Source organism: Molothrus aeneus, chromosome 5 (assembly GCF_037042795.1).
Source record: "Molothrus aeneus isolate 106 chromosome 5, BPBGC_Maene_1.0, whole genome shotgun sequence".
NCBI classification, from domain to species: Eukaryota; Metazoa; Chordata; class Aves; order Passeriformes; family Icteridae; genus Molothrus; species Molothrus aeneus.
In genome coordinates, this window is record NC_089650.1 from 2,148,543 (window position 1) to 2,165,863 (window position 17,321).

The following is a 17,321-nucleotide window of genomic DNA, read 5'->3' on the forward strand; positions in this document are numbered from 1 at the left end:
AAAATAATAGATAAAAGATTTCATTAGAAAGCTAGCAAAGAAAAGAATGATAATAAAATTTTGTGACTAACTAGAGTCTCAATACAACTAAACCTGTGATTAGTCATCAAGTAGAAACAATTTCACATGCTGAGTAAACAATTCTCCAAATCACACTCTAAAGTAACAAAACATAGAAAAGCTGAAGCTTCCCAGCTTCTCAAAAGAAAAAGTCTTAATAAAAAGATTTTTCAGAAAATATGTCCGTTACACAAACCTAAGAAGAAGAAGGAAGAAGAAGCATGAAGAAGAAACCCAGGACAACGCCCTGTCATCAGCAAGATGGAGGCAGCTTTCCATCTTGCTGCCATCCACAGCATCCTAAAAATCCCAAAACCTCAATTTCTCACCAAGTGATGCACCTACCCTACTCTCTATAATCTATTTCACACTTTTGTGGATTCCAGTCTGTCTTGAAGTCCAGGAAACTTTCTCCATGAATGAGGGTCAGAGTCAGTGCTCCCCTGGGGGTCAGGGCACCCCAGAGCAGACAGAGAAATATTCCCAGTGCCCTGGGTTTCCACAGAAATCCACAGCTCTTACCAAAGCAATGGTGGACTTAAAACCTGATTGGTTGTTAGGAATCTTCTCTCACACCATTGGTGAACTACGAATAGCACACTCTGGAGAACCATATCTATAAACAATGCTTACAGAAAGAGAGATAATAATTACTTGAATTCTTTTCATCTAAGTTTTCCTACAGTTTTTACACAACTTCCCAGGATTTTCCTGAGAGAACCATGTCTCTCTCTATTCAGGGGATATGTGATTACTACATTCACGTCTCTGGGCTGTACTCCCTTGCTTTGGGCGGACATGGAAAAGGAGAAACCCCTCAAATGGGGCTCAGATGGCTCTGCCACCCCCCAATGGCCTTGGGGTGGAGTTGTCTGTGGAGCAGGAGAGTGTGTCCTTGGAGGAGATGTTCCCTCAGGACATGAGATGAACCCCAGCTCTCCTGCCCTCAGAAATCCCTCTCACAAGGTATCATCTCACAGGTCAGAAGCACTGGCAGCTGGTGCTGAATAAATCACACCTTTAATCTGTTTAATACATCCTTGCTCCCAGCTCCTAATAAATGAAAACACGACGTTTCCTTTAATAAGAAATGCATGAAAGTGTGCCATTCATAAAAAGATTCAATTAAACATATGAAGCATATCCTGCTGTGACCCACATCCCAGTGACAGTGTGATCTTTCTTTTGTGACAGTGGGACTTGTTCAGGCAACTTTTGGTTTTGATTTTTGTATTCTGGTTTTCTATTTAAAATTCACAATTCATCCCATTCAGAAAACCTGTTCAAATCTTTAGGATTAATTTTACAAACATAAAATATTTTTCCTAGTGTGAAAGTAGAAATGAAACTGCAAATAAATACAACCATTTATTTGAATAGAGGCTGCCAAATCATATTTTTTTTCTCCCTGAAGCAGAAAAATAAAATCCTTTTTCTTCCTCTTAATGGAAAATACAGAGGAGTTTTGCTATGGGCCAATTAGATCAAAAGGAGTAATGGCAAAATGGTTCACAAGAGACAGATCTTTCTTCCCCAGGCTTTTATCTTCTAGATAATTATATTTAGGCCTGAATATAAAAGACTAAAATGTTAGTTTAAGAGCTGATTTTGCAGAAGTATTTTAAATACCTTTTGCCACCTTTGATTTCAACAGTCTGAGACAGGAAAGTGGAAATGAAGGAAATTATTCACCCCAACAAGGGAGTGCAAAATCATTACCTTGAGAGGAAAGTCCACAAATGTACTACCTCACCTTCATATTCACCTCTTGCACAGTTTGAAACCACAAAAGTAGTTATTGCACTGAGATGTGAAATGTGTTATCATAAGCAAATAGATTTCACTGGAAATACTCAAGGCAATTACTGAACATTTATCTTTCTAATGCTTTTGCTGAAGAACAGGACCATTTAATTAGGGAATTAGATTAAATCCTGGCTCACTGAAGTCAATGGGAGTCTGCTACTCACCCCAGTGGTTTAATCTTCAGATTTCAAAAGGATTGCTGTCAGCTGAAACTTGAACAAATCCTTCAGTACACTGCTGCAGCAGGTCCTCAACCTCCAGTCTCTTCATCAAGAGATAAAGAAAATAGATACTTATTGTTTATTTCTTTATAAAGAAAATGGATATTTATTATTTGTTTCTTTATAAAGAAAATGGATGTTTTCTTCATGTAGAGGCAAAGTTCAGCTGTGCAGGATGATGAGTTTTCTGGAGAGATGGTTAAAAATCTCTCACAGAAACTAAGACAAGTCTTACCAGATCCCAACCTGCATTCAAAGTGAGCACCAAGGGCTTCTGTCCTTGCACTGCAAGTTTAGCACCAAAAAAACTGTACTTAGAGAAAATATTTTGGGATTAAAGCACAACAAAGCCTTAATGCTTGTGGGCATACGATTACTCAATATGCCTACAAGAAATAAAAACATCCACAGGACTAAAACATAGCTATTATAAAATACCTGATAGCAAAAGTCTAGGTACCACTGGTGTTAAAACATGTAATAAGAATTGATTTATTTCTAACAAAACTAAACCAACACCATCATGAAATATACCACCATGTTATTAAAAATGCATTAAATAGGGTTTTTTTAAATCTGTCAAGACTCATGGAAGTGAGATTTCAGTGGACATAGCCTAGGGCTCAACAATAAGAAAAGACAAGTGGAAATTCAGTCTCACACCATCCTTACAATGCCATGCTGTTTGCACTGGGTGATGAAAGCACATCTCAGCCTTACCTGATTAGTTTTGTTCAGTGTTGCTGTGAATTAATTGAAAATGTTAGCACAAAAGGCCATGGCAAGGACCTGTTACATATCTCAGTTGGACCAAATGAGAAATGATTGCTGGAGTTAATTTTCCAAAAGAATGAGAATTTATAAATTTAATGAGTAAGGTCTTAGAGAAAAATATCATTTATTGCCCCTACAGGTCTGGAAAAATCTGTTGGAGGCAAACTGCCTTCCCCAGCAGCAGTCCATAGCTGGGAGTCTCCAAGAACATGACACCAGCCCAAGAGGCTGCTGAGTTTGTTACAGCTCCATAGTTACACACTGAGACATTTGCTATCATAAATTTCAATTCTCAAAACCAATTCATTTCATTTTCACAGAATGGGAGAAATAGCTTAGTTTTGTTTGCTTCTGGGGTAAGTTGACATTCACCTTAAACTATATGAACTCAAGCAATCCATATTTAAGGTCTTTTATAACATTTTGATCATCTCTGTTAAACACAAGCACATTACAGCTACACACGTATGTGCAATTGCCACTCTACTCTTTGCTAGTCAGTATTTTAAGGTCATCTACAGCATTAATCCTGCTTCATATTTTATTAAACTACCATTCTCTTCCACCAAAAATGGTATGTTGATCTCCTAAACCCCTCTGGCTCCAGCTGTAATTCTCTTCCACCATGGATTTAGTCTGTTGTTGGTCACTACAGCACCACTTGCTTTAATAAAAATAGGAATTAATTAGTTTTCAGTTAGCAATTGCACCAAAGGGCAAGGCAATGAATAGATAAACAGACATAATTATATAACCATTCATGTGAAAAGAATAGTGGGGACTACCTGCTTGAAATCCTTACTAAACTTTTATTTGTTTTATCCAGCATCAACAGAACAAGGCAGAGTGGTCAAGTAACCTTTTGTAAGACTGTTTTCTACCACAGGGTTAATTCAGGCCCTTAGCATTTCAAGGAAAAACCATGACCCAGGTTTCAGAAGGACAAGGAATTGCATTTGACTCGTGCCCAGGTGGAAGTCCCAGCACTGCAGCACTTTTCAGGGACTGGCAAACCCCCCTGGGGCCAGGATGAGCAAAGAACTGCTGCCCAAGCTGCAGACACGAGGTTTTCCACCCCCAGGGTACCACCTTTGACTTTGCCTGGTTTTTCTCTGCTGTCTTTTATTGCCACTGCTGTCTCTATCAGAAAACACACAGCCCTGGTTGGGTCTGGCCCAGTTATGTCATTCTTAATCTGCAGTTTCATTGGGAAACTCAGAATGCAGAAGAAACCCTACTTTTCCATGTAATCACCAAGATGAGTCAACAGCAGCTCTCACCATGTACCTAGGGGTCTGCATCTTTATTCATTAGCCCTCTCTCCAGGGCCTGTCATTCTAAACCAAGAGTGATCATCTTGCCAATTAGGATTTTTCACTGTTGGATTGGGATTTTTACTGAGTCACACGGCACTGACATGAAAGCAGAGTGTCAGCCTAAGCTCTGCATTGTGAATTCTGCTTAATTAAGACATAAGGTTGTGGCATCATGATCCCTAGCCAAGTGCAAGCATGGAACAGTAAACAATTCCCCACTGGAAATGCTCAGTATCAGTGAGAAAAGTAGCACAGCATCATTTAAAAACTCTGCACTGGACGGGGACATTGGCAGAAATAGGCCTTTGAGAACGTAGTGTGACTTCTGTGCAGAAATGTCGGATTGATATGTTCCAAAAAATATTGTAACACTTAAACATCTGCCTTGAAACAATGCCTCAGGGTTTAGCTTTTCTATTTTTCACATTCTGTGCTGCTTTAGTGTGTGGATCTGAACTTCAAATGTGGGGATGGTGAGCTCTCTGCACAGAGCAGGGAGACAAAACAATTCCTGCTCCAGCTGGGCACCAAGGACAAATGATCCAAATCTCAGCCCAAGGGCACAAACAACGTGGGCTGAGGAGAGAAAAACAAGCAGGGTGGGACTGCAGGGCCTAAAGCTGGAATGGGACAATGAACTGCAAGATGCAAATGGAGCAGAACTGATCCAAGGGAGAGACCTCGGGAGCGCTGGTGCATTTTGGGGCCATTTTGGTTCATCTTGGGTGCAGCCCTGGCTGGGCTCTTGTGCTGCCCAAGGTGGATCCATTGAGGAGATCCTTTGAATAAATCCCTGCTTTATTCTGTAACTCTACCCAGCCTCTGTCCTAGGTCAGCCTTCACAAAGCATCAGAAAGAGCTCTGTAAAGATAGAGAAGGTGACATTTTTAGAAGTCTACCCAAATGACACAGAGCTATCATTGTCCAGCACAGTGTTTGGATAACTGAAATATCTGAATTAAAAAAAAAATAGTTGCATAAAACCATATTTAGATATGTATTACACATTTAAATTAACTGCTGAGTTACTTCAGTAAGACAAACTCAAAAGAAGAGTATCTAAAAATACAGGCTACAAACTCATCCTTCCTTTCTTCTTAATTTCTGCTGCCATTTTATTTCCTGATTAGCCAGGCTTGTCAGGTACTTACTCTCATTTCCACATCTTGCCCATAAATTCATTTCATATGCACATTTTTCTCTCTTGTGCTCAGTTTAACAAAAATTAAACACATTTTATCAAAAATGGATAAGCTATAATCAAACACAAGAGGCCAACAAAATCCTCCCCTTAATCTCTCATTGATTCTCAGCAATTTCATGTTCCAGAACTTTTTTTATTCACCCAGCACAAAGCACAACGTTCCTCATCTGTGTATGTTTGTGAATCCACACATACATTTATGAAAATTAAAAGCAGCCCTACCATCACAACTGAGTAGAAAAAATATTTTTCTACTTACTTTTCTCTAGAAACTTACAGATTCTTTTGCAAATAATTGCGGTCTCTGAATGAAAGCTTCTGTTTCACCCATATCTAGGTGTTAGTGGTTTCCATGACAACTTTTTATCAGCTTTCCAGCAGGTCTTTGAATTGAAGTTTACGTATGTTATTATTCAAGGATCAGTTTTAGTATTTGATGAACCCTAAAGCCTTCTTAACAGAGGCTGTTTAAGAGTTGATTTTGACAAAAATGTCACATGCCTTCACACAAAAGGGAAAACCAACCCAACAATGACAACTCAGGCAAACATACCTTTGTTATCTTGCAGCCTCAGTAGCCTAATCAGAACACATCACTCAAACACAGTAAGGGGAGAAAAACTTTGAAGAAAATCTTAGAAGAGAGAGATGTGGCCACAGCAATTAAAATTAAAACTGCTGCAGTTTCCCTGTTTTGTAGCCAAAGTCCTGTGGATACCTTGGGTGTCCTCTTGAGCCACAAAATTCACTTTGATTCCCCCAAGCTCATAAATGGTTGGCTCATGAAAGTACCTCAGTTTTTAACTCAATGGAGAAAAAAAATGTATACAGAAAAAGCTTCTGTGCAGAATAATGGGGCATTCAACATGGGCAAAGAATTCTGCAACTTTGCTCATATTATGACAAAACTTTTTTTTTTTATTTTCTGCAGAAGGTGGTTGGAAGAAATTTATTACTATAAAGCATCTTAAGCTTCCAAAAGTGAAGACTGAAAAAGGAGTTCTGCCATGTCAGAAATGGGGAGATATTCCAGGAGAAAAAGTGCAACCCAACACCTGAAATTCTCAGAAGAGGCCAAACTTGATCCCTGTTCAGCTGCATCTCTTCTCATGACAGACATGTCATTCTACAGGGGGATATCCCAGAGACTGAGAGCAGCTGAGGCTGGGGCTTGGGGGACAGGGTGGATTTAGATTTTGGGGGATTTTTTGGTGTGGATTTTTTGTTGCTGTTGTTTTGAAGTGGAACATTTGAAGTGGCGTGCAATTCAGATTGGTTTGGATAAAAGCATGACCCTCTAAAGCATTTAAAATTGGCAAGCAGGCTGGGGTGAGCATTCAGGCAGCACAGCTGGGTGCCTGAAAAGGGAGAATCCAATCAGCAGTGATGCACATGGATAAATCCTGTGAAGATGAGGAGGGGGGAAAAAAAAGGATACTGGCAATTTTTTATTGTGCTTAGAACAGGGAAATAAAAACCTTGTGCTGACCTCAGGGAGAACAGTAACATTTAGACACTCAAACTTGAAAGGGGAAAATATTTCCTCTTATGTTTGGTGCTAGACTTCTCTCAAGAAGCATTTGGACACATGAACTGGAGAAAGGAATGAAAGCACATTTGGGAAAGCCTCAGATTGTGCCCAACTGTGCACATCTGTGACTCTGTCACTCAGTTATGCACTGTCTCCTTTAGCCAAACCTCTTTTTGAAACTGAACATCAACACCAAGCAATACAAAGCCAGCCCAAAGTGGAGAGTTTCAAGTTTTCTAAAACCCCAAATAACAGGAGTTTCAAACCCAAAATAACACCAAGCATTGCCATGGGACAATCCTATTTGCTCTGTGTGCATTAGACACACAATTTGAGGTACACAGAAAAAGGGCTCTGATCACACAAGAATGACAAGACAACAGCTCCTCCAGCCAGAACCATCCAAACAGGCCTTAAAAGTGTGTTTAGCATTATTCAGTTTAATTTAATTGCTTTAATAATTTTAATTTAATTAATAACTTTAATTCCTGTCCACTGGGAAACAAGCAGGAAGACAGCATTGTCCAACTAATCCAGTGCCTTAATGCATCAGAGCTGTGTCACTTCTTAGGATCAGGGTCTGGGGGAGATTTTTATTACCTAGCTGGAGCTGTACTTATGCTGTTTGCAGGAAAATCCTTACCTTTGACTGCAAGGATGTTCAGTGAATGCAGGAGTTTTCCCTTCAGTCCAAAGGCAGAACACAACTACAGCAGCTCTGAGGGTCCTCCCTGCTGCCTTTGCCATAGATGTTCTTCCATCTTTATCAGATAAAGATTTCCATCTTTTTCAGAACCCATTATGTTCTGCTTCTTCTGTTGTCTCCATTGTCCTTGCAGCCAAGCCAAGTTTCTTCCCAAATCCTCAGAGCACCTTGGTGCTATTATTTACATTTGGGAGCCTAAGCAGAGACCAAGTTTTGGTCATTTTTCAGTGCCTCACCAGTGAGTCAGACCGTTTGGCTTTGTAAGCTAAAAGTAAAAGAGCTCAATGAACTATTCCAGCACCACAAGGGGGAAGGAAATTGAATTAAACTCCCTCAGCCACCATTTCTCCACCTGAAAATGTCCAATTCTAATTGCAGATAAGAGGCAGGTGGTGACAGATTGCACTGCTTGATTCTCTTCTCCTCTCAGGTAAGCATTGCAGTGAGGCTTTGTGGCTTTCTCTAAGGTCCACCAATTTTTTTCTCCTTCTTTGGAGAAACTCACTGTCCAGCAAACAGCAACAAAGGAAGAGCCCCATCCTCTGCAGAGCTTCCTCTCAATAAGATTCTGGCCATGAATATTTAAAATAGTTCAGAAGCAAAGAAAAGGTCACTGTTATATATAATTGATTGCTGATTTTGGTATCATTATACTGATTTTAAATGTCATGCCATGAAATAGCAACTGGGTATTGAGTTCCCCTCTGCACTGTACACAGACATCAAGGGACTCTTGTTCCTTTCTCTAACAGGAAAAGGGATTTTTTGGATAATGTTTCAGCTCATTATCCAATATGACATATGTATTATATATACATTATATATGTTCTTTTATTTGTATGTATATACCATATTTTTATAAGTTAGATATATCATATATTACATTACATGAAGTGCTCAAAGATGCGATCTGGACAAGAAAATTATTAGAGACAGAAGCAGTGGATGGGCCTGTAGCAGGAGACACTTCAATCTGTAAGAGTTTTTGGGTTTTTACATATGCCCAAGGTGTCATCTCATGGCTTTTTTATTTATTCAGACATGCAAAACTATAAAACACTGCTTCTGTAAGCATCCCTTCTTTGTAAGATGACAAAAACAAGGTTAAAAAATAAAAGTATCAAACCTTCCCAACCTACCTACAAGACACTGACTGCCCAGGGCAAGGAATCAGCCTCCAGCCCCTCAAACAGCAGAGCTGCAGCAGTGTTACAGGATATACAAAGCTCTACAACTCTGAGCACATTATTTTCACACAGACAGCAAACCTGAGCACAGAGGTGCAGCACTGAACTCCCCTAGAGAGTTTAAAGCAGAGCAAGAGGTCACACTGCACCCCTGGGGAAGCAGAGTTCTGGGCAAACTCTTGAAAAACTCTGACGAAAACAGGCAGAGAAGAAGCGTGATATTGGCAAAGAAAGTCATCTATCCAATCACTACATCAATGCAGTCATAAAATGAAGGAAAATGTGTTTTATGATAACTCTTGCATTTATGCTCAATCATTTTGTCCCAAGGTATTTTTCAAAGTTGATTTCTATGCCTGGTTTTTTCTAGGCCTTCAATACCCCACCAAAACTAAACCTAAACCATCATTAATTGCACTGGTTTTTGTTGGACTCTACAACACTCTCTCTTTAATGTGGGAAGCTGACTTTCACATAACAATTCCCAGCTGCTGCTCTCTGACAGTCAGCCCCAATGATGGTGTCCAGCTGAGGTTATTCCAGCATTATCCCAACTGATTCTTCCTTCTTGTTTTGCAGGTTTTGTTACCAGCACGTGGTGCAAAGCCACCTGCCTTAACTGAAGACCAAACACCCATCACATCTATTTTAGACAAAGTTTTTGCTCTATACTGTGTGCATTGCCCCTCTAGTGTCGTTTTCACTTTCACCACCACCAGCATAAATTTCTCTCTTTGGGTTACTCACCCCCCCTTGATGTTTTTATTCAGCCTTTTCCACTGTTTCACACCAAAGAGGACTTGGAGGAACATTCAACAAACAAACAACAACAAACCCTCCTGCCTGACCAGAGCCCACTCCAGAGCATTTCTGTGATCTGGTTTAGTAAAGGTATGGAAAAGTTTTGTTCTGTGCCTTATCCATGGGGAGAAAAGAAAAAAAATTCTCTTTTTGAAAACTAGCAGAGCACAAAAATGTGAGATTGATGGAATTGCTTTCTTGTATTTCTTCATTTGCCATCTCAGAACAAACAGTCACAAATCTTCCAATGACAGCAAGGGCTGTCACAGGGCTTTTGTATCACCATGGCAGTGAAATAAATGTCAGATATTTGAAAGATGAAAAGAAGGCAGTGTTGGGGGTGAAATGTAAAGGTGCAGCTTCACATTTCAAACACAATGGTGGAACACTGCTACACTGGATTTTACTGCAAAAACAACTTCAATAAAATATTTCCAAGGAGAATTTGTACTCTTGCCTGCAGCCAGAGAAGTAGTGCAGTCCCACATATACACAGAAATTATCTGGGGGAGAGGAGATGCTTAATCAAGGGCCAAAGAAGAGAAATTCTTCCCCAAAACATCTTTCAGCCCTGGCACCTTGCCATGTGACCAGCACTAAATCACAGCTTTCTATAAACCATTTTTCTCAAACAAAAAGTTTTAAGTTGTTCAGTCAAATATTTTCTGCTAAAAGATTTTTTCAACTGAAGTTTCAGCTTTCCAATAAATGCTGGGGAGGAGTAGTAGAGAAATAAGTTAGACTTGCTACAGAAAAATACATATTGCATCCCAAATTGGAAATCTTCTTTGATAACATGTTGTAGTTCAGGACCTTACTGTTGTTCACACTGTCTGAACTGGACTCCTCAAACAGATTATATCTAACTATGCAAAAATTTCGCAATTTTTGTTATGAAATCTGTCCAGGCAGACTGGGAACAAAAGAAAACTCATCTATAACTTCCAACAGTTTCTTTCTGCAGTGTTGTCAAACCAAATTATTTAGTCCACAGGCAAATCTGTTCAGTTTTTTCAGAAAAGACAGTTTTTCACCTTACCTTCTGTAGATGACAATGGCTTTCTATTAAAGACCAAAAAAAAAAAAAAAAAGAAAAAGATTTGCAGATTCGTTTGTCCCAAAGATGCTCACATGCTGAAATCCATGTGAATTAAACTCACAAAGATTTTTAAAGCAAAGTCCTAAAGGTAGTCTACCCCAGTCCCAGCCCAGCCTAAGTTAATAATGTGCTTTTAATTAATTTAATCTTCCCTTTGCCTAAGTTCAAGGGTCTAGGCTAATCATCTACACAAAGTTTCTAATCACAATGAGCATTCATAATTTCAAGTATTTGGTGTTATGGAGCTGATATGGGCAGAAGGATAAGAAGCTACTTACACTGAAAATGCAAGCTTACAAAAGGGTTTTTTGTTGTTTACAAAAGGGTTTGGGATGGGCAGGGCTGTTTGTGATTTTTTTTAACAGCTCATCCACATCTACTAAAGCTGCTGTGATATTTCAGAGGCAATATTTTCAACATTGGCTGACAAACTCCACAGAGCTCTTTGAGTCTTTAAACTCATTCCATAATTTAATACATTAGAAATGTTTCCTCTCTACTTTCCAACAAAACCACTCCATTTGATAAATATGGACCAAATACTATCCTGTCCTAAAATATCAACTAAGCCTCAATATTTAAAACTTAAAGATGCAAGTCTTTCATCCATTAAAAACAACCAACTTTAAAACAAAAATAAATTTGGTTGTGGCATGTAAAACCTTTTTGCAGAACTGTGTTTAAAGTTCACCTAGAGAAAATATTTTCCCTACCTGCAATGTTGCTTTGATTTCACAAGCTTCCTGTAGCCATATATTGAAGCATGCATAATTAACATATGGAAGGTCTCAGAAGATATTACCACACATTCTAAATATAATCACTCAGCGAGTATGATGTCATCTGAAACTAATTCAGGCCCCTCACAGCAAGCCTGCCCTTTGAGCTCACACCAAACTGGCCATGGGTGTCCAAGCTGTCCCCATCTCCTGCCTCCTCCTCTGTCATGTTTTCTGAAAAATACTTTTGCCAGGATTTTTCTTCTAAGAAGCTGAGAAGCCTCAGAGGAAAAGAAAAACAATAATAACCTGCTGCTGTGGAATGCAACAGGTGCCTCTTTGATTGGTCTCATGCGGTTGTTTTTAATTAGTGGCCAATCACAGTCCAGCTGTCTCAGACTCTCTGATCAGTCACAAGATTTTATTATCATTCCTTTCTTTTCTTTACTAGCCTTCTGATGAAATCCTTTCTTCTATTCTTTAGTATAGTTTTAATATATCATTTTTTTAAATATAATATGTATCATAAAATAATAAATCAGCCTTCTGAAACATGGAGTCAAGATTCTCATCTCTTCCCTTGTCCTGGGACCCCTGAGAACACCACCACACCTCTTCCAAAGGTTCAGGGGAGCCTCAGAGTCACCTCCTGTGCCATCTCCTCCTGCCAGGTGACCTTCTCCAGCCAAGTTTGCTGTCCCTGCTGCCTGTGGGGTAGGGACAGTTCAGGTACAACAACCAAATCCATCAGAGAAATGTCACCACCTCGAGCTGACTCCTCTTTCTCCTCCTGCCCATGTTCCCCTCCTGTCTGTAACACGCAGTTCTAGGGTTTTGTGTTATTTTAGATCAGAGAGCAGGCTGATTTGGGCTAGAACCCACAGCCTGAATACTTGGCTTGCTTCTGACCACAGGCACAGATTACCTTGAAGAAAACCAGCCTAATGATTATGGCACCATTCTCAGTTATTTCCTTTGCTACCAGTTCTGCTGGTAATAATAGCAGCTGCTGAGTACTTGACACTTTTAAAAAGCCTTATTAAGTAAATAAATATCAACTTATCTTTGGGGACTCATTTTTTGTAAACTTTGGCGTTACTCTGGCTGCTTTTGTTTTTCAAGCTAAATGAATTACAAGTATTATCCCACTGTTAATATCTACACCACTGAATGCCAGCATCAACAGATTCCATTGACAAGCTGTGCTTGGGTTTCCCCCCCTCCCTCTATCAAATGTGCCAGTGTTTTAAAAACGTCCCCAAGTAATTGGAATTACTCACTCAAAATGGAACTGCTGTAAATTTCCCCCTGTGTGGCAGATAATTAGTTCTGGGCATCTCGTCCATTATGCCTTAGGGCATTTTCTGCAGATGCCACCTAAAATTCCAGAAGATGTGCTTTTCAGTGCAGAATCACAGCAAGCAGCCATGCCAGGAGCAGTAACAAGGCTGCTGACAGCCTCACAACTCTCCTTCATTCAAAGCAATCCTGTGTTTTTTCAGCAGAGCTTTTTCTCTGAGTACATTTCTCTTCCCACAAATAAGGGCTTTGGAGAACTCAGCCTTGATAAACAAAACCCAAACCCACTTTAACAACACGTGGAAGAAATGTCAACCCATCTCTAAAGCTTTTCTCCTTCATTCTCAAAAATATTATGCTGGTATAAATGAACAGTAGTTTTATTACAGCATTTTTTTTGTTATTGTGGTTTCCTACCTCTTCCCATTGCAGCAGGCAGCAATAAATGGAGCACAAGAACAGCAAAGCTTCTTATGCATGGGAGGATATTAAGTTTCAAAGCTTTTTGGCACAACCAGATAAGGCTGAGCATGACTTAAAATAAATTCAGTGTTATCTAGCCCAAGGTAACCTCCTTGTGATAGTGGCTATAGGAGCTACATAATTTTGTGACATCACAGCAATCACTGAAAATAAACTGTAGCAATAACTAACTTTTCTGATCTTGCATTCTTGACAGTGCCAAGGTTTAAAAAACCCTAAACACATCTTTTATATCATAAATAAAGTATCAGCTGTTTAGAGATGCCAGCAAAGGTTAGGGCTCCATCCTGTTAGGCACCATAGACACCAAGACACAGATTTATCCCACCCAGGTTACACTCTGAAGTTACTCAAGAGAAATTTTTGGAGATGGAACACATAACTGTGATTTTACAGGCAAAAAAAAATCACCTATGGATCAGCAACTACAATTAGCAGCTTTAAACTTGGATTATTATGGACAACTATCTGTATCTGGACATTAATATAAAACTTTGGAAAATCCAACACCACTTATTCACCTAAAAATGAATCCAGGTGCCACTGAAAGAAATTCAGTCACTTTCTCAGTAACTTCCAACTTTCTCAGTTACTTTCAACCCCAGATTTTGTCTGGCAATATTTTGTGCTTGTGACACAAGCACAAAGTCATTTCTGCTCCCTGCAGTGAGTTTATTAGGGTTTTTTGTGCTCAGACAAAGGCTCTTTAGCCTTTTACTAACAGCTCTTAAAACTCCTTTGCTTTGCTGTTCACAACTTCTATTCAGCATGAGTGGATGGAAAATAAATTGATTTAGAATTTGAACTGTTGGCAGGAAGCAAATCTATATTTTATTGCTCTAATACATTGTAGACTACATTGGAAGCAACCTAATCCACCTTTCACCTGCAAATCCTAACCTGGAGACTCCCACAGCAGCCAAGGATGCTTAAAAGAGGTGGTCTAACAGGGTAATTTTTTTATTAGAGTGGGATTTATCATCATGAGGAGGTGGTTGTTCCCCAGGAACAGACTTGTTAATGGAAAATGTGAAAAACTCCTCTACTGCTCTGCGTGGGGATCATACATCTAGAACAGATCAAATGAAAAAAAAAATCCAACCCTCCACAAACCCAACCACACTCATGTAAGTTTAAAAAGCTACATTTAAGATAAATTAAATCTGAACTGGGGGAAAAAAATTCAAACAAAGAACCCTTGAAATAGAAATGCAGATCAGGCAGAAGATACCACTCTAAAGACAAGGCAGAGAGGAGAAAGAACATAGGGAATCCTCTAGTATTAAAAAATTTACTGAGTCTAAACTTTGCCAATCTCTAAAACAATTGAATTAATAAAAAAATAGGTGAAGAAGCACAGAACAAAAATTTAAAAAGAGTATCCAGATCAGTTATCTCTAGCAAATCATTTCTTATGTTATGTGAAGCCATAATGGGGAGCCAGCAGAATGTTCTCATGGAATACTGTCAAAACTCTTCTACTAATAATGTTTATGACATGCAATTAGCCATGAAGTCAAGGAGACACACAATATATAGTCCCAAACCACAACGCACTGTCTGGAACAAAATGTCAGATGGAGAGATTGGTAAGATTCAGGGCTGGCTTTAAAGACTCATCTTGGCAACCCTGAGTACAACTGGCAACAGGGAAACACAGAAGGAAGGCCACTATTGTTCTGGTTTATTGAACTTTTTAGCACTGATGTTTGAAATGTTTCAGAAGAGGCTTACAAGAATAGCAAGAGGAAAGGAAAAAGGCCCAGTTTATTGCAGCTGAAGGATTTTTCCATAAAAGGCAGAAAGAGGTATAAGAGAATGGGATGGTGTTGCCACCAAAGACGTGAAAAGGAGTGACAAACTTCTAAGCCAAAGCAGCAAAAAAATAAGGTAGAACCTGAGGAATAATTGTTTAAACTCGATATTAACTTTGGAAGGAAATCCTGCAGCTTGTTGAGGGACTTGGAGCTTGGCACAGCCAAGCTGGGATCAATTTCCACAGTTCCTGAGCCCACAGAAGGCTCCTGAACAGTTCTGTAACAGGACTCTCCTGCCCCAGCTTGCTCTGCAGCTGTCCAGGCACACAGTGCTCACTGGAAATCTTGGCAGAGTGCTTTTCTGGGAGCCACAGAAGGGAACTGAAAACAGACTCTGAAATTCTTTTTTTTTTTTTAATAATATTTGTTATTCTGGATTCAGGTTCAGTGAGAAGAGCAACAAGCAGAAATCAAGTTTCAAGGAAACAGCCTGAACTGGGGAGAAAATACAACTTAGCTTCCAAAGAAACTATATCAACAACCTTTCTGTTTCATATATTTGGATGGATTTCACTGAGAGCTGGAGCAGAAAGGCATTCTTCAAAAGCCTTAACCCAATTCTCTCCAAATTTGGTCAAAAAGGTTCTTTAATTGAATCACATTCAAAGGGGAAAAAAAAGGAAATAGAAAAAAAACTTCCATAAACTCAATTACCACCAGCACACATTTCAAAGTCAGCTATCGAGGCTGCATGTTTAGTTTTTCATTTTGCAGCACAGTGGTATTTACACTATCAAAGCCAGAATCAACAATGGTTGTTGATGGTTGTTTTTTTCTTCTCTTCCTCCCTCCCCTACAAAAGGGTCCGGTCAAGGCTGTGCTGGTCAAAGTCTGCAATAAGGCTGTGACTCAGTCTGTGAGTCCATCCTCCAAAGGCAAAAAAGGGGGGGATGAGGGGCACTGGAGGAACTAGAGCTGCCATTTCAAAATGAACCCCAGACAAGGCTGCAGGGAGCCAGAGCTGCTGCAAGTAGTGACTGTGCAAAGCTCCATGCCAGGGGCACAGGCAGGGCTGTGTCCTGCACAGGGACAGGGCAGGAAGGTTGTGCTTCTCCCAGGGACAGCAATCCATGGCACACACCTAAGGCAGCTCAGGATCCTGTCACCACAAGATGAGGATTCAGAGTAGGGCTGTGCTGTCTGATCTAGCACATCTTCTTTCTGGCTGACAGAGCTGCCCTTCAGGGTCTCCAAAGATGCAAGTCCCAGGCTCCTTTGATTTGCAAAACTGTAAATGCTTGCTCTAATCTCAGCTTGTTTGAAAAATAAGCACATTTCTATCCCCAGTCTATCCTCTATCTTTCAAAATAATCTTGACAACACATACTGCCTGATAGAGTTGAAAGTGTCATAAATGTTTTTTTACAATCAAGTTATTTTCACAGTCAGGACAAACAACTACTCAGAGCTGACCTCAGAGATCTCTCCCAAGTTTTTTTAAGGATCTCTGTTCATTTCAGCTATGAAGAATAGCTCTGCCCTGGCTGCCAGGGCCAACAGCAATTGCTCACAGCTGTAACAACTCCAGTGTGCAAGCAGTGTGAAAGCAAACCACTAATCCCAGGCCAGGTCTGGGGACTGAAAGCAGGGCATGGAGGGAACCTTGCAGGAGTCTCATTCCTCTGAAGAAAGTACTAATAACTTAACTGGGCCCAGCAGGAGCCAAAGAAAAGACAGAACTGGTCACAACTCCTGCTGCTGCTGCGTCTCTCCTGTCTCCAAATCACAGGCAAGCCCCTCGCTCTGCAGACAGCAGCGCTCCTGGCTGGAGCATTCCCAAGGAGTCTTGCCTGTGCTGGGACTCCAACAACTCCTGCTCAAAGTTGTGGATGCCACTAGAATGAAAAGAAAAACCATCTCTAACAAATAATCTCTTTCACCTCTTGAGCTTTTCTGCTAATCAGCACTCAAGCACTGGCACTGCTGCTTGTCACAGCCCCAGTCCTAGCTAGCCAGGGCTGCCAGGGAAGCAAGGAGTAACAGGATTATTTCTGAGGCTGATAATGAAAACACATTCACATAGTGAAGCACTTGCAGAGAAACCCATAAAGAGAACAATTGGATGCCCAGCAAGTGCTTCAATTTTCCGCTTTTCAAAGATGAGCTTTAAAAATTGACCCCACTCCGACTCTGTGGATCTACCAAAACTCAGACAGTTTCTTGAATTAATCAGAATATTAACCACTATTGCCTTTTTCTTGTTTCTGAATCTTAATGTTATTAAAAGATTAGCAGATTTATGTGCAAAGCAGGTTAATTTTTTTAAGTGCAAACCCACCTTGCTCTTAAAGTGTACTA